At 39.3% G+C, this 21,559-nt stretch overlaps 1 long non-coding RNA gene across 2 annotated transcripts in view; it reads left to right on the top strand.

The window, feature by feature from the left end:
- Nucleotides 1-21,559, top strand: part of LOC106994702 (uncharacterized) — a 110,662-nt gene that overhangs the window by 47,615 nt on the left and 41,488 nt on the right. Inside the window, exons 6-7 of one of the 2 annotated variants that reach the window (XR_013408823.1) lie at nucleotides 11,305-12,443; nucleotides 14,223-16,891. This is a non-coding gene — a long non-coding RNA (uncharacterized LOC106994702). Of the gene's footprint in view, nucleotides 1-11,304; nucleotides 12,444-14,222; nucleotides 16,892-21,559 lie in introns of those variants that run through there. The other variant, XR_013408822.1, reaches the window with a different exon arrangement.

Below are 21,559 nucleotides of genomic sequence, written 5' to 3'. Positions count from 1 at the left end.
ACAGAGTCTCCCTCTGTTGCCCAGGCTGGAGTGCAGTGGCACAATCTCGGCTCACTGAACCTCTGCCTCCTGAGTTCACTCAATTCTCCTGCCTCAGCCTCCCCAGTAGCTGGGACTACAGGCGCATGCCGCCACGCCTGGCTAATTTTTTTTGTATTTTAGGAGAGACGGAGTTTCACCATGTTGCCCAGGCTGGTCTCAAACTCCTGAGTTCAAGCAATCTGCCCGCCTCCACCTCCTGAAGTGCTAGGATTATAGGCCTGAGCCACCGCACCCAGCCGATCTTTTTACTATCTCTATAGTTCACCTTTTCAAGAATGTCATATAGTTGAAATCATACAGTATGTAGCCCTTTCACACTGGCTTCTTTCACTTTGTTATAGGCTTTTGAGATTCTCTCATGTCTTTTCATGGCTTGATAGCTTCTGTCTTTATAGTTATATATTCCATTGTCTGGGTGTACCACATTTTACTTATCCATTTGCCTACTGAAGGAAGTCTTGGGTGCTTTCAACTGTTAATACTTACAATTACAGCCGCCATAAACACCCCATGTGCCTTTTGTGAGACATAAATTATTTTGTGGGTAAACATCAAGGAGCAGGATTGCAGAATGGTATGCTAAGAGGATGTTTAGTTTTGTAAGAAGCCACCAAACTGTCTTCCAAGTGGCTGTTCCATTTTGCATTTCCATCAGTACTGAATCAGAGTTCCCGTCACTCTACATCCTTGGAAGCACTGGGCATTGTCAGTGTTCTCGATTTTGTCTATTTTAACAGGGGTATCGTTGCGTCTTATTTTTATTTTGATTGGAATTCCCCTGATGATACATAATGAGAAACTTTTGCTTTTTATTTTTCTTTATTTATTTTTCTTTCTTTATTTTTATTTTTGAGACACAGTTTCACTCTGTCACGCAGGGTGGAGTGTAGTGGCATGATCTTGGCTCACTGCAACCTCTGACTCCCAGGTTCAAGTGATTCTCCAGCCTCAGCCTCCCGAGTAGCTGGGATTACAAGTGTGCACCACTACGCCCGGCCAATTTTTGCATCTTTTCAGTAGAGACAGGGTTTCACCATGTTGGCCAGACTGGTCTTGAACTCCTGACCTCAAGTAATCCTCCTGCCTTGGCCTCCCAAATTTCTCGGATTACAGGCGTGAGCCGCCGCGCCCAGCCACCTTTTGCTTTTTAACAAATTATACTAACTCAGTATGTGTAGTAAGGGACTACCCTAACATTTCACGGTTTTATCTCAAAATTTCCTACGCTATCAAAAAAAAAAAAAAAAAAAAAAAGAAAGAAAAGCTTGAAAGTGCTCTCTAGGTTTTGTTTGTTTTTTTTGTTTGTTTTAAAATGCTCGAAAGGCTCGATCTGCTGAGCAAACATGCCTCCAAGCATCTAGCCTGGATGCCTTTCTTTGTATTTTTTTATTTCTTTTATTTTTTTAAATTTTTCATTTTATTTTATTTTGTAACTTTTATTTTAGGTTCGGGGTACATATGTACATTTGTTAATACAGGCAAATTTGTGTCACAGGGCTTTGGTGTACAGATCATCTTCTCACCCAGGTACTAAGCACAGTTCTCCATAGTTCTTTTTCCTGATCCTCTCGCTCCTCCCACTGTTTCCTCACATAGGCCCCAATGTCTCTTGTCCCCTCTTTATGCCCATTGGTTCTCATTATTTATCTCTCACTTAAAAGTGAGAACATGCAGTATTTGGTTTTCCATTTCTGCATTAGTTTGCTAAGGATAATGTCCTCTAGCTTCATCCTTGTTCCCGTACAGGACATGCTCTCGTGTTTTTTTTGTTGTTGTTGTTGTTGTCGTTTGTTTGTTTTTTAATGGCTGCATAGTATTCCATGGTGTCTATGTACTTCATTTTTTTTTTTTTTAATCCTGCCTACCAGTGATGGGCATTTAGGTTGGTTCCATGTTTTTGCTATTGTGAATGGTGTTGCAATGAACATACATGTGTATGTGTCTTTATGGTAGAACAATTTATATTCCACTGGGCATATACCCAGTAATGGGATTACTGGGTTTAATGGTACTTCTCCTTTTAGGTCTTTGAGGAATTTCCACACTGCTTTCCACAATGGGTGAACTAATTCACACTCCCACCAGCAGTGTATAAGTGTTCCCTTTTCTCCATAACTTCCCCAGTATGGTTTTTTTTTTTTTTTGAGTTTTTAATAGTAGCCATTCCGACTGATGTGAGATGGTATCTCGTCATGGTTTTAATTTACATTTCTCTAATGATTAGTGATACTTAGCATTTTTTCATTTGTTACCAACTGTATATATTCTTCAATGAGGTGTATGTCAGATTTTTTGCCCATTTTATTTTTAATTTTTTATTTTTTAAATTTTTAAATTTTTTAATTTTTTTTTATTATTATACCTTAAGTTCTAGGGTACATGTGAACAACGTGCAGGTTTGTTACATATGTATACTTGTGCCATGTTGGTGTGCTGTACCCATCAACTTGTTAGCACCCATCAACTCGTCATTTACATCAGGTATAACTCCCAATGCAATCCCTCCCCCCTCCCCCATCCCCATAATAGGCCCTGGTGGGTGGTGTTCCCCTTCCCGAGTCCAAGTGATCTCATTGTTCAGTTCCCACCTATGAGTGAGAACATGCGGTGTTTGGTTTTCTGTTCTTGTGATAGTTTGCTGAGAATGATGGTTTTCAGCTGCATCCTACAAAGGACACAAACTCATCCTTTTTTATGGCTTCATAGTATTCCATGGTGTATATGTGCCACATTTTCTTAATCCAGTCTGTCACTGATGGACATTCGGGGTTGATTCCAAGTCTTTGCTATTGTGAATAGTGCCGCAATGAACATACGTGTGCATGTGTCTTTATAGCAGCATGATTTATAATCCTTTGGGTATATACCCAGTAATGGGATGGCTGGGTCACATGGTACTTCTAGTTCTAGATCCGTGAGGAATCGCCATACTGTTTTCCATAATGGTTGAACTAGTTTACAATCCCACCAACAGTGTAAAAGTGTTCCTATTTCTCCACATCCTCTCCAGCACCTGTTGTTTCCTGACTTTTTAATGATTGCCATTCTAACTGGTGTGAGATGGTGTCTCATTGTGCTTTTGATTTGCATTTCTCTGATGGCCAGTGATGATGAGCATTTTTGCATGTGTCTGTTGGCTGTATGAATGTCTTCTTTTGAGAAATGTCTGTTCATATCCTTTGCCCACTTTTTGATGGGGTTGTTTGTTTTTTTCTTGTAAATTTGTTTGAGTTCTTTGTAGGTTCTGGATATTAGCCCTTTGTCAGATGAGTAGATTGCAAAAGTTTTCTCCCATTCTGTAGGTTGCCTGTTCACTCTGATGGTAGTTTATTTTGCTGTGCAGAAGCTCTTTAGTTTAATTAGATCCCATTTGTCAATTTTGGCTTTTGTTGCCGTTGCTTTTGGTGTTTTAGACATGAAGTCCTTGCCCATGCCTATGTCCTGAAAGGTATTACCTAGGTTTTCTTCTAGGGTTTTTATGGTATTAGGTCTAACATTTAAGTCTCTAATCCATCTTGAATTAATTTTCATATAAGGAGTAAGGAAAGGATCCAGTTTCAGCTTTCTACTTATGGCTAGCCAATTTTCCCAGCACCATTTATTAAATAGGTAATCCTTTCCCCATTTCTTGTTTTTCTCTGGTTTGCCAAAGATCAGATGGCTGTAGATGTGTGGTATTATTTCTGAGGACTCTGTTCTGTTCCATTGGTCTATATCTCTGTTTTAGTACCAGTAACATGCTGTTTTGGTTACTGTAGCCTTGTAGTATAGTTTGAAGTCAGGTAGCGTGATGCCTCCAGCTTTGTTCTTTTGACTTAGGATTGTCTTGGCAATGCGGGCTCTTTTTTGGTTCCATATGAACTTTAAAGCAATATTTTCCAATTCTGTGAAGAAACTCATTGGTAGCTTGATGGGGATGGCATTGAATCTATAAATTACCTTGGGCAGTATGGCCATTTTCACAATATTGATTCTTCCTGTGCATGAGCATGGTATGTTCTTCCATATGTTTGTGTCCTCTTTCATTTCACTGAGCAGTGGTTTGTAGTTCTCCTTGAAGAGGTCCTTTACATCCCTTGTAAGTTGGATTCCTAGGTATTTTATTCTCTTTGAAGCAATTGTGAATGGAAGTTCATTCATGATTTGGCTCTCTGTTTGTCTGTTACTGGTGTATAAGAATGCTTGTGATTTTTGCACATTACTTTTGTATCCTGAGACTTTGCTGAAGTTGCTTATCAGCTTAAGGAGATTTTGGGCTGAGATGATGGGGTTTTCTAAATATACAACCTAGATGCCTTTCTATAACCTCAAACCACCTCAATCCAGAAGCAAATTTATTGTTTTTCACTTAAATCACCTTTCCCTTGATCCTTCTGCTTCTGTCACTGACCTTGTTGTTTTCCAGTTCTCAGGGTCCTGCAACTCCTGCTTTGTCACCCCCAGGCTGAAGGGCTCATGGTGAACCCCAAATGCACTGACTGAAGCCCCATACTCCCCTCCTCACTGCTGGAATCACCCCGCTGGCTCCCAGGGTCTGGCTGGCCTGGGCTGGCTTTGCCACTGAATCTCTTTTCCCCATTTGCCTATGGCAGTCACTGCTGGACTGCTCTGCCTCACAACACTTCATGCCACCTGCTTTTCCTTCCTCTGTGTCCTTGCTGGAGCCTGAGATGCTCTTCCTAACCACTGCCCCTGCCCCAGCCCAGGCTAGTCCAGTCCTGCCTACTCCTCGGGGTCCAGCAGCTGACAGTCACGCATCCATCCACTCAAGGGAAGTTGGTGTGTCCCTCTAACTCCTGACCATGCTTCCCATCTGTGTCTGCTGTAGCCCATCTTACCTCTGTCATTAGACTATAAGCTGCCTGAGGGCTGGAAATCTACCCCTCCCTCATCTCTGCAACCCACTACCATTCCCAGCAATTTCATACACACAATTACCTGTTGAATGCATGTTCAATGTAAAATGTATCTGAGACTGATTTTATAAAGATAGAGGGAAACCATGAGCTGGAGTTGTCTGAAGAATGAATCCTTATTTTAGATCCCACTGAGTCTCTCTGTCATGGACTCTTTGGACTATGAAAACAGGAACAATTATGGTGTAAATGGACTTTGAAAATAGCAATAATTAGGTAATTAAAAATGTACTTCAGTTTCATTATAGTGTCCATAAAATTCCACCATCGAAAAACAAACTATTTTTAACATATTTTATTTAATATAATTCATGTAATTGTGATTTTTATGTTCCACCTAGTTATGTAATTAAGTAGTACATGGCTATTTCTTACAATTAAACATTGCTAAAATCTGCCGCCAGTTTGGAACACAGAGTATGATATATTTAACAACTTTTTATGCTAAACAGTAGACACAGTTAACACTGTATTCATTTAATTCCATTTTAATTAGTTGAATAATATTTTCAAATGTGAATTTAGCCCTAACTAGAATGGTACATTACTTAAGGTTGTTTTCTTTCAAATTATGTATCTGTAACCTGTTGAGGTTTCTTGTAGAAGAAAATGGTGGTACGTGTGGGTTCCTGAGTTGAAAATCGTGCAGGTTTTTCAGTTCTTGTTCAGAGCTTCCTACTCACTGGTTAGATCCATTCTCATGACATAGTGTACACCAGCAAAACTTCCCCTGTTTCTCCTTGAAGCGTTAACCCCTAGACGCTCATGAAATGTGTTCCAGGCATGGCTGGGCTCCTGGAAGCAGCCTGAGGCCCAATACACAGAAGAAAGATCAGAGGCTTCATTTTTCTAGATACACCTCCTGCTTTGGGGAGAGGCATTCTGAACTCCTCAAACAAACTGCCTCTGCCACTGGCCCTTGTCACCAGCCCTGATCTCTGAGTGATGCAGAGGCAAGAAGTGAGGCAAGAGACGAAACTTCTTGGATTCAAGAAGAAAAATCAGGTGCAAAGGCCCTTTTGAGACTGTGTCATTGGTGACGTTACTATAAGATTTCCCATTCCTGTTTTTCTTGAGAGTCCCTCCAACCCAGGCCTGTGCCTCTATAGGCCAAGCTTCACCTTTGGTCGCTGGACCTGCCCTACCTCCAGTTCCCCTGCACTCATTTGCCGGGCTTAGAGCATCCCCCCAGGTACACCTTCCCAGCAGTTTCCCTCTCTCCTCCACTCTGGTCTCCTTTCCTTCACCCTCCCATCTACCAATTACTAACTCTTAAATGAAGTGTCCTTTTAAAAAAATTATTCTTTATTTCTTTTATTAATGAGTTAGGATACAAAAAAGTCACTAAAAATGACATTAAAAACTCATAAACATTGTTCAAATCTTCTTTCAATGCTCCAGGCCTTGTTGCCTCCTTCAAAATCAACTTCCCCTCTTTTGTTCATGCTTCCACTTGGCCTACTGACCTGACCTTCTCTCCCTCTGTTCCTAGAATTGAACCCCCACCCAACCACTCCATGCACCTTGGCTGAGATCTTGCCACAGAATGGGGAGAAGGGGTTGGGAGCCCTTGAGGACTTCATCTCTCAAGTCATGGTTACCCTCACTGCACCTAAGGGGTATCACTGCTCATCCCAACTGCTGACAAACCCCATTCCCACTCCTTCTGCCACTGAGTTAGCCCCATTCATGTCAGGCCTCAGCTCCCACCATGCCTGTCTCCCATGACACCTTCCTAGCACTGCCTCAGACACTCAGAACTAAATGAGATAAGGCATGACCAAAGGCTTAACAACCAACACGACAATAATAAGATCATTAATGGTTATTGAATACCTCCTCAGTGCCTGGCTCTGGACCCAGCACATTACATTAATCATCTAATTTAGTGCTCCAACAGGCACAAACTACTCCTACTATCCCCACTTAGGGTGGGTTATGAGACTGGCCTGAAGTCCTACAACCACTCAGTGGAAGAGCCAGAATTCAAACCTCTGAATCCTGGGTCTGTGCCCCTAGTCACTACTCTGTCCTGTCTCCCTAGCAGGGGACCCAGCAAATGGTAAGTGTCCAATAATTATTAGTTACTGCACTGAGTCCCAAGGAATAATCTTCTTTTCATTGTTCCCATTACTCTTGCAATCTGAGTCTCCAAATTCATTGCTCAGTTTAGAATATCAGTTAATTTTCAGTTAGTTTTTTTTTTTTTTTTTTTTCCTGCACCTGGCTGGGCACCCACAGGCAGCTCAGTCCCAGGCTTTCTACATGGAGTCATAAGGTCTCTGTCTTTAGGCTCTTGAGTCCATTTGAAATCTGCCAGGGAATCTATCAGTGGCCTTGTATCTGGCGTCTGGCAAACTGGGGTCAGTCTTGAAATCCTCAGTCATGGCCTTCTGCTTATCACACGCTTCAAACATCAGGATCCTGACTGCTCTGATACCTTCAGGTCCAGCTCCAATCCAATCCCATTTTGGCTTCCCAGCCTCAGCTCCACCTGATTCCAGCCTCAGCCATCCTAAAATCTTGGCATGACTTGGGCCTTCCACAACTCAATTTATGGCTGGGACTGAAGAAATGTTGTGATGAAGGTAGCATCAGTAAGTAAGATCTGCACATGGAAGTGTGTGTTGTCAAACACCTCTGAAAGAGGAACTGTGTGGCCACAGTTCAGGAATCAGCATTGGGAAAACCACGACTTGTGGTAAACCATGTCTTCACTGCCCCTACACAAAACCAGCTGTGATAGGTCCCATGCTATGCGCCAGGGAATTGCACTATGACTCTTCTAATTCTATTTCCAATTCCCATAACAACCCTGCAAGTTAGGTATTGCTACCCTCACTCTACAGGAGAAGGAGAAGCTCAAGTGTACAGTGGATCTGTGATGATGTTTTTGTCTGCTCACAATTCATTGTTTCTTCTAATACTAGTACCCTGACTTCCCTTTCCCATGTATACCGTCTTCATGAACTCCATTGCCAAGAGACAGGCGTGTGATACAAGCTCGGCCAATTGGACTCTCTTTCTTTGGAGCCTGAATGTTAAGATGAGGAAGACAAAGATGGGAAATGATTGAAGAGGGTTTATCCCAGCAGGATGCCCAAAGAGACCTCATTACTTTCTGCAGTCTAGAGGCCAGGAGCTGCTCAGCCCCCAACCTTTCCAGGACCCCTTGTTAATTCAGCCTTTGCTCTGATATCCTAAACCGATCCATATCCTCCTAACGTTAACTAGCATCTATTTTTGTTGCTGGAAACCCCAAACCTCCACCTGATAAAGGGACATTCATTCATTTGTCTACTGAAGAGTTCTTGAGCACATTCTCTGTGTGAGGCTCTGTGCTTGGTGCTAAGGGTGTTGCCACAAGCAGGACAGAGGTTTCAATAATCAGCAAAGGCAGTCATTCATTGCACTTATGATAAAGGTTTTAGAATAAGGAGCTCATCCTGGGTAACACACAGGTCCATTCCTTAGCTTGGCATCAAGATAGCTTGTCCCATATTCCACACTATTTTATAGGCCTGCGTGGTTTATACACACATTAATCAGGTATCATTCAAAGGGATTCTTTTCTCCACCACTGCACTAAACGGTGGCACGAACAAGTGCCACATATTTAAACACACAAGTACAATTTCCTCAGAAATTCTTCTATTGATTTGGCTAATCCGTTCTTTCTTGGGAACTTTGTGGAGGAAAGTTTCTTAGAGTCAAAAGAATCTCATATGGTGAATCAGGAGACTTGACTCAATTTGTCGTTTTATTACAAATTTCCATTGTGATATTAGACACGTTAGTTATCCCAAGTGAGTCTCAGTTTTCCCTTATATAAACTCAGAAATAGTTCAGATGATCTCTGAGGCTCTTCTGCTTTGATATTTCTAAATATCTTCTTCAAGCCCCTGGAATTAAGAGAGAAAAAAAGTTGCTTCTCCCTGTGATTTGAGGTTCTGAATGGCATCAAAAGAGTTAAACTCTGCAGTACTTTGCAACATTGATTAAAAAAACCTGTGTATTTTAATTTCTAATAAAAAAATCAAGCAGGTATGAATAGCAATAAAATTGCTCAAAAATTGTTCAAATTGAAGGGAAACAATTGGAAATGGATTTGGAAATATAATGTTTAGCTAAGCAAGCTATAATGTTCTGTTATTTTAATCAGCATTGTAAAGTAATTTAAATGAGGCAGGAATAGACTTTTATACTTTAATATATAATCACTTTTTTCAATGCATTCATCAAAAGGTATTTCATGTTAATGATTCTATAGCTGACGACAGACACCAGCAATAATGGTCTCTCGCCTGCTCCAGGTATATGTTTGCAGGATTTAGATTTGACTTTTATTTCCACTCTTCCCGCCTAGCCTTAAAGAAAAATTTCTGCAATTTTGGAAGAAAATTCATATTACTTAATGTTGCAAAGATAGAAAAAATTAGAAAAGGAAATCTAGGACATTTCCTCAATATTGTTTCTTCTATAACACTAGAAAGTTGGAGCAGATTACAGGGGTTATCCCAACAACTCACCTGCCTTCAGGCCCCTAGAATGCAAACAGATACAAACGTGGCTTTTTGTTTAAAAATCTTTTACAAAGAGAGATGAGATTCTGTCACCCTATAGCCATTTTGTCTGTGTTAAATTAATGTTTATTGAAAATGGAAGATTTGTATGAATTAAATGCTGAAAAGTAGATTTCTTTCTACTTAGGGGCTGATGTCTACCATTATCAAATGGCTCTCTCATAAAGTTTTTTAAAAGAATAACTTGAAATTTTCTTGCTGCAGCTTAAGTATTTATCGTGTCCTTATGTCCTTGCTGGAGAAGGGAATATAAGACAGCTGAAGGACATGTTGCTGTTCCCAGAATGGTGATGCAATCCAAGGATTTTGGGGGCCTGGACTTGTGTTTCCAAGGACTTTCCTTTCACCCAAAATAAAACATGCTTTTGGTGCCTCTTGCTTTGCTTTTGCCCATGTTGGTACTTGTTCAATGTGAGAAATCAATCTGTCCATCCATCTCTCCACCTATCCATCCATCCACCCATGCACCCATTCTCTCATCCATCCATCCATCCATCCATCTATCCACCCACCCACCCACCCACCCATCTGTCCACCCATCGATCCATCCATAAATCTACCCACTCATCCATTCATCCATCCAATCACCCACCCATTTATTCATTAATCCACCCATCCATTCGTCTGTCCACTCATCCATCCATTCATTTATCCATTCACATATCCATCCATTCATTTATCCATCCATCCATCCATCCATCCATCCATCCATCCATCCATCCATCCATCCATCCACTTCACCCATCCATCTATTCATTAATCTTCCACTCACCCATCAATTCATCCATCCATTCATCTACCCATGCATCCATCCACCCATCTATTCATCCACCCACCTACCCATCCATCCATCCATCCATCCATCCATCCATCCATCCTTCCATCCATCCATCCATGTATCTCTAGAATTTCCCCAAGACAAAAATAGAACATAGGCCTAGATGTGTCTTTAAAGCCGTTTGAATACTATTTCGAAATTATAAAGTTTCTACTTTGGCTATTCAGAAACATTTTTGGAAAAGGCAGCCTTGTATTTATCAGCTAAGTGCCAAAGAGTGGGGTTGGATTCAAACTGCTAAGGAGCTGAGCGAGGCTAGTGTCCAGGTGGGGAAGGGGCCAGGAGCCTCTGTTTTGGGCTGAGTCTGCCCCAGATAGAGGGTCGGGCAGTCATTCCTCTCTTTGGAATGGCAATGAAGGACTGGAAACAAATGGCAGACTCCAGGTTGAGACTCATCTCTACATGGTGCTCCCGGCTGAAGCGGGCTCAGCCCACCAGCTGGGGCCAGGAAGGAATGAAAGCTGCTGAGGCCACACCCTTGGTGAAAAGAGCTCTCTGGGTCCTCTCATCCCGAGTTTCAGGAGCCATAAACAGCCAGTATTTCAGTGCCCTTCAGGAGAAAGAAGTGGATCAAAGATTGAGGGAGCCATGCAGACTTGCAGTGAATGCAGAGATACAGTCAGCTCTGTCCATAATGGAATAAAGAAGGGGCAGGAAAGGAAACCTCCACTTACTAGCTGGGAGTCCCTAAAATGTTCCACCTTGGTTTTCACACCTGTAAATGATAAATTATAAAAATTGCGGTATCATGGGCTTAGGGTGAGAATTGCATAAGGTAACAAGTGTAAGGCACTTGGCCCCTAACCTGGTGAAATGTGGCTGCTCAGGGAGTGACAGCTGTGAATGAGCAATTGTGTTCAGGAACAGTCGACAAGCAACCTCTCCAGAATGGCACCTGACTGGCTCATCTCCTACACCTTTGCAGGATATAACTAGAGTCCAAGAAGGATCGTAGCCCTACTGAGAACTTGAAAGATCCCAAGTTCCATCCTCAAAGCATCCTCGCTGCCGCGTCATTACAAAATCCCCCTGATCCACCTTTTCAAAGGTACATGTTAACCTATCTATGTGGTGTGTGCTTACTGAGTGCCTGTGGGGCTGTCCAGCTCCAGCTCCCTGTGTTGAAGGGAGGAGCAAGGGAAGGGAAGGCTCTCCTCTCACCCTGGAGGGGCTTGTGGCTTGCTGGGCAGAGGAGACACAGTGCATCTTACAGCCCTGGACAGGGCACCAAGCAATGTGTGGAACAAGGTTTCCATGCCTGCAAAGTGCAGGAAAGACGACTCAGGACAGAAACATGGACAGCCAAGAAGCTGGGGAAAATGTTCCCTTGTACTAACAAACAAAGCAATGCCTATAGCATTGTCAGTAACTTAACATTCTGTCTACACACATCCAAAGATTAAAACAACAGTAACGACAACATTCTACTCATGGTTGGGGTAAGTATAAGCAGGTATGAGCAGTAATGAAATTTGCTACAGTAGGCTGATATATTTGACAAGTTTGATTTACATAATTTTAACTGTGCATTTGTCCACCACACCCCTCCCCCAAAAAGGGAAAAGAAAGAAGGAGACAGGGAGGGAGGGAAGGAGGAAGGGAGGTACCAAGGAAGGGAGGGAAGGGAAAGAAAGAAGAAGAGAGGAAGGAAGGGAGGGAAGGAGGGAAGGGAAAGAAAGAAGAGGAGAGAGAGGGAGGAAGGGAGGAATGAAGAAAGGAAGAAAGAGAGGGAGCAAGAGAAGAGAGGAAAGAAGGAAGGAAGGAATTGAAGAAGGAAGGAAGAAAGGGAGATGATATGGTTTGACTCTGTGTCCGCACCCAAATCTCATCTCAAATTGTAATCCCCATATGTGGAGGGAAGGAAGTGATTGGATCATCGGGCAATTTCCCCCATGCTGTTCTTGTGATAGTGAATTCTCAGGAGATCCGATAGTTTTATAAGCATCTGGCATTTCCCCTGCTTGCACTTCTCTCTCTTGCAGCCATGTGAAGAAGGTGTCTGCTTCCCCTTCACCTTCTGCCGTGATTTTAAGTTTCCTGAGGTCTCTCCAGCCATGCGGAACTGTGAGTCGACTAAGCCTCTTTCCTTTATAAATTACCCAGTCTTGGGAAGCTCTTTGTAGCAGTGTGAAAACAGACTAATACAGGAGGGAAGAAGGAAGGAAGGAGGGAAGAGAGGGGAGAAGGTAGAAGGGGAGGGAGGGAAGAAGAGAAGAAAGAGAAAAGGAAAGAAGAAAGGTAGAAAGAAGGAAGGAAGATGTACCTGGAGCCTGCCTTACCACCTGTCATTTCCCTCCAGGTGTGTGCTCAGGAGAGAGTACCTGAAGGGAGGTCCCGCTGCTTTCTCCCCAGAGCTGTTTCTTCTCTGGGTCTGTGTGGTGTGACCATCCCAAGGGCTGGGTCTGAGACTCGTGTTTAACGACCCATTCTCATACCAGATGTCCCCTAAAGCCTAACAGCTCCTAGCATAAGAACTGCAAAGATGGCTCTCCTTGCTACCCACTCCCACCTTGTACCCTCCAATCTGTTTTCCAAGGAGCAGTCAGAGAGATCCTTTAAAACAGGAGTCACTCAAGTCATGCCTCTGCTGAACATGCTCCACAATTTCCATTTTTCTCTGGAAAAAGTCCGTATCCACCCAATGCCCTGCCTAGCTCACCTCTCTGGTCTCCTCCTATCCTTTACTCTTCCTGCCACACACTGGTCTTTGGACACATCAACCTCCTTTTTGTTCCTTCAACATGCAAGTTGTGCCTCCTTCTCAACTCATACATGGTGTTTCCTCTCCTGGGAATGCCCTTTCACCAGCTAGTTGCATAGCTCAATTCTCACTTTCTTCAACTCACCTCTTCTCAATGGAGCTTCCTTTGACCATCTAAACCTCTATGGCACCCTCCTCCCAACATACTTCTCTTTTAGCCCTGCCTAGTCTTTTTTTTTTTTTCTATATTACTTATCATCCTCTAATGCTTTAGAAATTTTGTGATTGTTAGGCTTAATTTTCGTTATCTGTCTCCACCAGAATAGCTTTTTACAGTGAATATATTGGTCTAGTTTTGTGTCTGTCCCATCTCCATCTCCTGGCACCGTGCCTGACACAGAGTAATTACTCAATAAACAGTGTTTGAGTTATTGCATGAACAAATGAATTACTGAATGTCAATTTCCAACACTGTATCTTCTTAAAAGATGCACCAGGGCAATTTTGATGACAAGCATTTTGTATTAAATGCACTGACTTCAGAAATATCCCTCCCGCTTCATTTGAGAGTCTATTATAGAAGGTTTCAGAAGATAATTTGGCAACATGTATTAAGGGCTTAAGAGTTTATCCTAGGAACATTTCACGTGTGTTCACGAATGTTGAACAAAACTACGGGCAGCTTAGTGTTGTATCAAATACAAAAAATTGGAAGTGATCTAACTACCCAATAATGATTGAGGTAATAAAAAAGTATGGTCTGCACAAACAATGGAGTATTATTTGGCATTTAAAATGCAGAGGAGTAGAATTGTTTCTAAATAGAAAATGTTTATAATATATGAGTTGAAAAAGTTGTGAAACAGTAAATAGATTAGAATATCACATTTAAAAAAGAAACATACATATATTGATATACACATATATGTATTATTTATGTGAATATGCATATACATATATCTATATCTATACATATATAAATATTTCCCGGGAAACTATAATTTTATATGCTATGGTGTTGTCATTAGTGATTTCTAAATTGTTACTTTTTTGTGAATTATTTTAGTAAATTGTTTCACATTACCTTATCTTTTTCTCTAATTTTTCTCAAAGATCATGACTTTTTTTTTTTTTTTAAACAGAGTGTCGCTCTGTCACCCAGGCCAGAGTGCAATGGCACAATCTCATTTCACTGCAACCTCCGCCTCCGGAGTTCAAGTGATTCTCCTGCCTCAGTCTTCCAAGTAACTGGGATTACAGGTGCCACCAGCACGCCCAGCTAATTTTTATATTTTTAGTAGAAATGGGGTTTCACCATGTTTGTCAGGCTGGTCTCAAACTCCCAACCTCAGGTGATCTGCCCGCCTTGGCCTCCCGGAGTGCTGGGATTACAGGCGTGAGCCACCGCGCCCAGCCGTGACTTTTTAATGGGTATTTGTATTTGGCAAATAATGGCAATAGATGGTATTTCCAGTAAAAACTGGATCTCAGTGCTTTCTAACATCTAATATTGTAATTTGACTTAAAAGAAGACACTTCCAACTTTTATTTCTTAAATCATCGTCTCTGGTCTTCTGAGGAAGGAAGGGAGAAGCCAGGCTGGCCAGGCTGAGCTGGAACAGGAGCGGACCCTGCTCCAGGACTGCTCTTCCACTCAGCAGTTGAATGAATACGGTGGCGGCCACTGTGAAGCCCAGGTTAGTTCCTGCTCAGTTTAATCACACAGTCCTGCACTCTAGTCAAAGGGGATTAGACATAAGCGGAGATGCCATGGCCACGTAGACTGCTTCTTTGGAGTATGGCTTATTTATTCCTTTAGTCAGTTTTTTCCCCAAAATCATTGATATTTCCGTATTAAATTATATGACTTATCAAGAAAAATCAACTTTTCAAACATAGTGAATTTTTTTTTTAGCAATTTGACATTCAGTATGTGTTTATTTTTATGTAGGCAAATCTTTTAAGCTTTTCCTATTTTTGATGCCTCCCTTCATTTTTAGATTTAACATGAACATTTAATCAACATGCAGAGATTGGTATTTTTAAGTCATTTTATAACTTTCTAATCCATCTGTATATGTGTGTATGTGTATTTGGGCGATAGTACAGGGTGAGAGAATAATTTAAGCGTTATTAAAAATTAAATGATTACAATTTGCCCCAGACCTACCTGTAGAGTAATTTTCTGTAACCCACTCTCCTGAAATTATACTTCTAACGCTGTACTAAGCTGTATTCATTTATTACTAAATATTCAATAGGCACCTATCACAACGCTGTCACAGTGTTAGGATCCTTTCAAGATTTTCTTCTTTTTAATTGGTTTTTCTACATTTTTTTCCCCTGACACCACACTGCTTTAATTATACTTGCTTTAAAGTACAGTTTAATATGTGGTATTTGAAAGCCCACTTTATCACTATTCTTTTTGCAAAATAAACTTCAGTTTTCAGAGTAGTTTTGGATTCACAGACAATTGAGCAGAAGGCACAGAGATTTCCGAGGCACCCCCCTTCCCACACACATGCACAACCTCCCATTACCAACAGCCCACACTGTAGTGGTGCATGCATCTGTTACAATTGATAAACGTACATTAACACATCGTCACCACCCAGAGTCCGTAGTTTACACGAGGGTTCGCTCTTGGTATTGCACATTCTATGGGCTTAGGTAAATGCCTAATGAGTATCCAGCATCACAGTATTGTACAGAATTGTTTCACTGCACTAAATATCCTCTGTGCTTTGTCTGTTCACCTGCCTCCCTCCAGTCTTCCACTGGACACTACTGATCTTTTTACTATCTCCATCATTTTGCCTTTCCCAGAATGTCATAGAGTTGAAATTACACAGTAGGTAGCCTTATCAATTTGGCTTCTTTTACTTAATAATATGCATTTAAGTTTTCTATGTATCTTTTTATGGCTTGGTAGCTCATTTCTTTTTAGCCTTGAATGATATTCCAAAGTCAAGATGTACCAGGCTTTTAGTTTATTTATCCATTCGCCTACTCAAGAACATATTGGTTTTGGCAATTCTTAATAAAGCTGCTATACATTTCAATGTCCAGGTTTTTTTTTTTTTCTTTTTTCTTTTTTTTTAGACATAAGTTTTTGAGTCCTTTGGGTAAATACCAAGCAGTGAGATTGAAGGATGGTATGGTAAGAGTGTGTTTAGTTTTGTAAGAAACTCCCAAACTATCTTCCAAATTGGCTGTTTCATTTTGCATTCCCACCAGCAATGAGAGAGAGTTTCTGTTACTTCATGTTCTTACCAGCATATGGTGTTGTCAGTGTTATCCATTTTAGCCATTCAAATGGGTATGTAGAGGTATCTAATTGCTGCTCCAATTTGCATTTCCCTAATGACATACGGAACAGAGCACCTTTTTATAGACTGTTTGCTATCTGTATATCTTCTTTGGGGAGGCGTCTGTTAAGGTCTTTGGCCCATTTTTTTCAGCTGGGTCACTGTTTTCTTTCATTGAGTTTTAAGAGTTCTTTATATATTTTGGATAGCAATCCTCTATCAGATATGTCTTTTGCAAATATTTTTTTCCAGCCTGTGACTTGTCATTTAATTCTCTTGACAGTGTCTTTCGCAAAACAGAAAATTTTAATTTTAGTGAAGTCCAGCTTATCAATTAGCTCTTTCATGGATCATGCCTTTGACATTATATCTAAAGGGTTACCATCAAACCCTAGGTCATTTTGATTTTCTCCTGTGCTGTCTTCTAAGAGTTTAGTGGTTTCAAATTCATTCGGGGGAAGAATGTAAGATCTGTGTCTAGATTTTATTTTATTTTATTTTATTTTATTTTATTTTATTTTATTTTTTGGTCATGTGGATGTTCTGTTGTCCCGGCATCATTTGTGAAAAGATTATTTATTACTATTTTATGGTCTTTGGTATTCAATCAAAGACCATCTGACTATTTTTTTTTTTTTTGACGGAGTCTCGCTCTGTCATCAGGCTGGAGCGCAGTGGTGTGATCTTGGCTCACTGCAACATTCGCCTCCCAGGTTCAAGTGATTCTCCTGCATCAGCCTCTTGAGTAGCTGGGACTACAGGTGCCCACCACCATGCCCAGCTAATTTTTGTATTTTTAGTAGAGATGGGGTTTCACCATGTTGGCCAGGATGGTCTCCATCTTTTGACCTCGTGATCTGCCTGCCTCAGTCTCCCAAAGTGCTGGAATTACAGGCGTGAGTCACTATGCCTGGCCCTGACTATATTCTTATAGGTCTATTTCTGGGGTTTTTATCCTGTTCCATTGCCTTGTCTATTTTTTTTTTTTTTTTTTTGACAATACCACATCATCTTGATTATTGTAGCTTTATAATAAGTCTAGAAATCAGTGACACAACTTTGGTCTTCTCTTTCAATATTATGTTGGCTGTTGTGGGCCTTTTACCTCTCCGTGTAAATCAGAGAATCAGTTGGTCAATATCTACAAAATAACCTTCTGGGATTTTGAATAGGATTGTGTTGAGTCTATAGATCAAGTTGGGAAGAGGTGACATCTCACAATATTAAATCTTTCTATCCATGAATATGAATACCTCTTTGTTTATTTAGTCCTTCTTTGATTTAGTTCAACAGAGTTTTGTAGTTTTCTTCATATAGATTTTGTACATATTTTGTTAGATTTCATTTTTGGGGGTGTTAATATAAACGGTATTTTGTTTTAATTTTCAAATTCTACTTGTTCATTCCTGCTACCTAGACAAGCAATAGACTTTTGTATATTAACCTTTATCCTGCAACCTTGGTATAATTATTTATTAGTACCAGGAGTACTTTTCTTCTTTTTATTTTCTAGATAGGCAATCATGTCACTGTGAAAAAGACAATTTCATTTCATCCTTCCCATCATGTATATATTTTATTTCCTTTTCTTGTCTTATTGCATCAGGTAGGGTTTCCAGTATGATGTTGAAAAGAATGGTGAGAGGCCACATTCTTGTTTTGTTCCTAATCTTAGTGGGAAAGCTTTGAGTTTCTCTCCATCAACTATGACATTAGCTATCAGTTTTTGTGAATATTCTTTATCAGGTTTCCCTCTATTTCTAGTTTACTGATAGTTTTTATCATAAATGGTGCTAGATTTGATCAAATACTTTGTATGCTGCTATTGATATGGTCTTGTGAGTTTTCTTCTTTAGCCTGCTGATGTGATAGATTATAATAATTGATTTTCAAGTGTTGAACTGGTCTTGCATACCAGGGATAAATCCCAGCCAACTGTGGTCCATAATTATTTTCATGCATTATTGGATTCAATTTTTTTTAATAGTTTGCTGAGGATTTTTGCATCTATGCCCATGAGAATATTGGTTCACAGTTTACTTTTCTTGTCATGTCTTTTTGTCTGATTTTGGTATGAATGTAATGTGGGCTGCTCAGAATGAGTTAGGAAATATTTCCTGGGCTTCTACTTTTGAAACAGAGTCTACAGAATTGGTATTATTTTTCCCTTAAATATTTGATAGAATTCACGAGTAAAGCTATCTGGAGCTGGTGCTTTCTGTTTTGAGTTATTAAATATTGATTCAATTTCTCTAATAAATATAAGCCTATTAAAATTGTCAATTTCTCCTTATATGAGTTTTAGTACATTTTATCTTTCTAGTAATAGGTTATTTAAATCTAAGCTATCAATTTGTGGACATAGAATTGTTTATAATCATTATTTATTGTACTTCTAATGTCCATGGGATCGGTAGTGATGCCCCCTTTCATTTATAATATTACTAATTTGTGTCTTGTCTTTCCTTGGTTAGCTAGGGCAAAGGTTTTTAATTTTACTTATATTTTCTAAAAACATGCTTCTGTTTTCTTAAATTTTCTCTATTTTTTTTCTTGAATTCAATTTCATTGATTTCTCTTCTAATGTTCATTTTTTTCTTCTCCTTATTCTGGACTTAATTTGTTCTTCTTTTTCTAGTTTTCTGTAATGGAAGCTTAGATGATTAATTTTGGTTCTTTCTTTTTTCTGATTCTAATATATGCTAATTTAATGCTATAAATTCCCCTCTAAGCACTGCTTTTGCTGCATCTCACAAATTTTATAAGTTGTGTTTTCATTTTCATTTATCTCAAAATATTTTTAAATTTCTCTTGGTATTTCTTTTTTGACCATGTGTTATTTCGAAGTGTATTGTTTAATCTCCAAGTATTTGGGGGCTTTCACCTATCTTCCTATTTATTTACGGTTTAATTGCATTGTGGTCCTCGAGCAGACAATGTGTGATTTCTATTTTCTTAAATTTGCTGAGGTGTATTTTATAGCCCAGAATGTGGTCTACCTTGGTTAATTTTCCAATTTTCCATGTGAGCTGGAGAAGAATGTGTATCCTGCTGTTGTTGAATGAAGCTGTCTATAGATATTAATCATATACAGTTGATTGTTGGTGGTGTTGAGCTCAACTGTGTTCTTACTAATTTTTTGTTTGCTAGGTCTGCTCTTTCATGATAGAAGAGTGTTGAAGTCTCTAAGTATAATATTGGATTCATTTTTTCTTCTTTTCAGTTCTATCCATTTTTACCTCACATATTTTGATGCCCTGTTAGGCATAACCTTACTAAGGATTGTTATGCCTTCCTGGAGAAGTGACTCCTTTATCATTGTGCAATGCCATGCTTTATTCCTGATAGCTTTATTTGCTCTATCTGAAATTAATATAGCTACTCCCACTTTCTTTTGATTAGTGTTAGCATGGTATGTCTTTCTCCATCCATATACTTTTAATCTAGATGTGTCTTTGTATTTAAAGTGGGTTTCTTCTATAAAACCTATAGTTAGATCTCATTTTTTTCATCCATTCTGGCAATGTGTCTATTTTAATTAGCACATTTTAACCATTGGCATTCAAAGTGATTATTGATGTCATTTAATTAATGTCTACAAAATTCATTGCTGTTTACCATTCATTGCTCTTGTCCTTTGTTCCTGTTATCTCCTAGTCTTTTTATGCCATTTGTGGTTTTAACTGACAAACTTATGAGAGTCCATTTTCTCCGTTTTCTTAGTGTATCTGTTATATTTAATTTTTTTCCTTTTTATAGTTTTTGCCATAGAGTTTGCAATATATCTTTACAACTAATCCAAGTTCACTTTTAAATAACTATAATATAGTGTAACTACACTGCTATACTGCTTCATGAATAATGTGAATACTTTATAATAACAAAATACTCCTAATTCTTCCTTCCCATCCCTTATGTCATTGTTTTCATTTATTTCATATAAATATATACATGTATACACACACACACATACACACACAATGTCATGCCTTATATAATGTTTTGATCAACATAATATTATGATACTGTATTGCTGTACAGAATTGTAACTCAGAAGCAATAAGCTATAACAAATAGCCTAGGTGTGTAGTAGGCTATGCTATCTAGATTTGTGTAAGTACACTCTATGATGTTCACACAATGACAAAATCACCTAATGACTCATTTCTCAAAAAGTATCCTCATTGTTAAGAGACATGTAACTATATTGATTATATGTGTCTGTATACAAAAACACATACATAATCAAATACATTGTTGCTATTTTTATTTTGAATAAATTTATTTGTTGTAAGAAAAATAAAAGTTTTTACTTTATCTTCACTTATTTCTCCTTTGGTTTCTTCCTTTTTTAATGTAGATCCAAGTGTCTGACCTATAGAATTTTCCTGCTCTCTAAAGCACTTCTTTTAACATTTCTTGCAAGGCAGGTCTGCTGGCCAAAAAATAAAAGAATCCCTACATTTTGGTTTGTGTAAAAAGTCTATTTCTCCTTCACTTTTGAAAAGCAATTTTGCAGGGTACAGAATTTTAAGATGATTTTTTTTATCTTAACACTTTAAATATTTCACTCCACTCTCTTCTTGCTGGCATGGTTTATGAGAGGAAGTCAGATATAATTCTTATTTTTGCTTCTCTATAGGTAAGGTGTTTTTCCCTCTGGCTTCTTTGGGGAATTTTTCTTTATGTTTGATTTTCTGTATTTTGAATTATATGCCTAAGTGTAATTTCTTTAACATTTATCCTGATTGGTGTTCTCTGAGCTTCTTAGATCTGTGGTTTGGTGTGTGACATTAATTTGAGAGGAAATTTTGGGGGCATTATTGTTTTAAATATTTCTTCTTTACTTTTCTCCTCTTGTCTCTCTCTGGTATTCCCATATGTGTATGTTATACCTTTTATATTTGTCTTATAGTTCTCAGATATTATTCTCTGCTTCGCCACCATTTTTTTTTTCTCCCTGCTTTTCAATTTTGGAGGTTTCTATTGAGACACCTTTCAAGTTCAGAGATTCTTTCTTCAGCCATGTCCAATTTACTAACAAGCCCATCAAAGGCATGATTCATTTCTGTTATAGTTTTTTTTTTAATCTCCAGCATTTCTTTTTTCTTAGAATTTCCATCTCTCTGCTTACATTGCTTGTCTATTCTTGCATGGTGTCAACTTTA

The sequence above is a fragment of the Macaca mulatta genome, chromosome 19, assembly GCF_049350105.2.
Source record: "Macaca mulatta isolate MMU2019108-1 chromosome 19, T2T-MMU8v2.0, whole genome shotgun sequence".
Taxonomy (NCBI): domain Eukaryota; kingdom Metazoa; phylum Chordata; class Mammalia; order Primates; family Cercopithecidae; genus Macaca; species Macaca mulatta.
The sequence above is the reverse complement of the archived record's forward strand: the minus strand, read 5'-3'. Positions and strand labels throughout refer to the sequence as shown.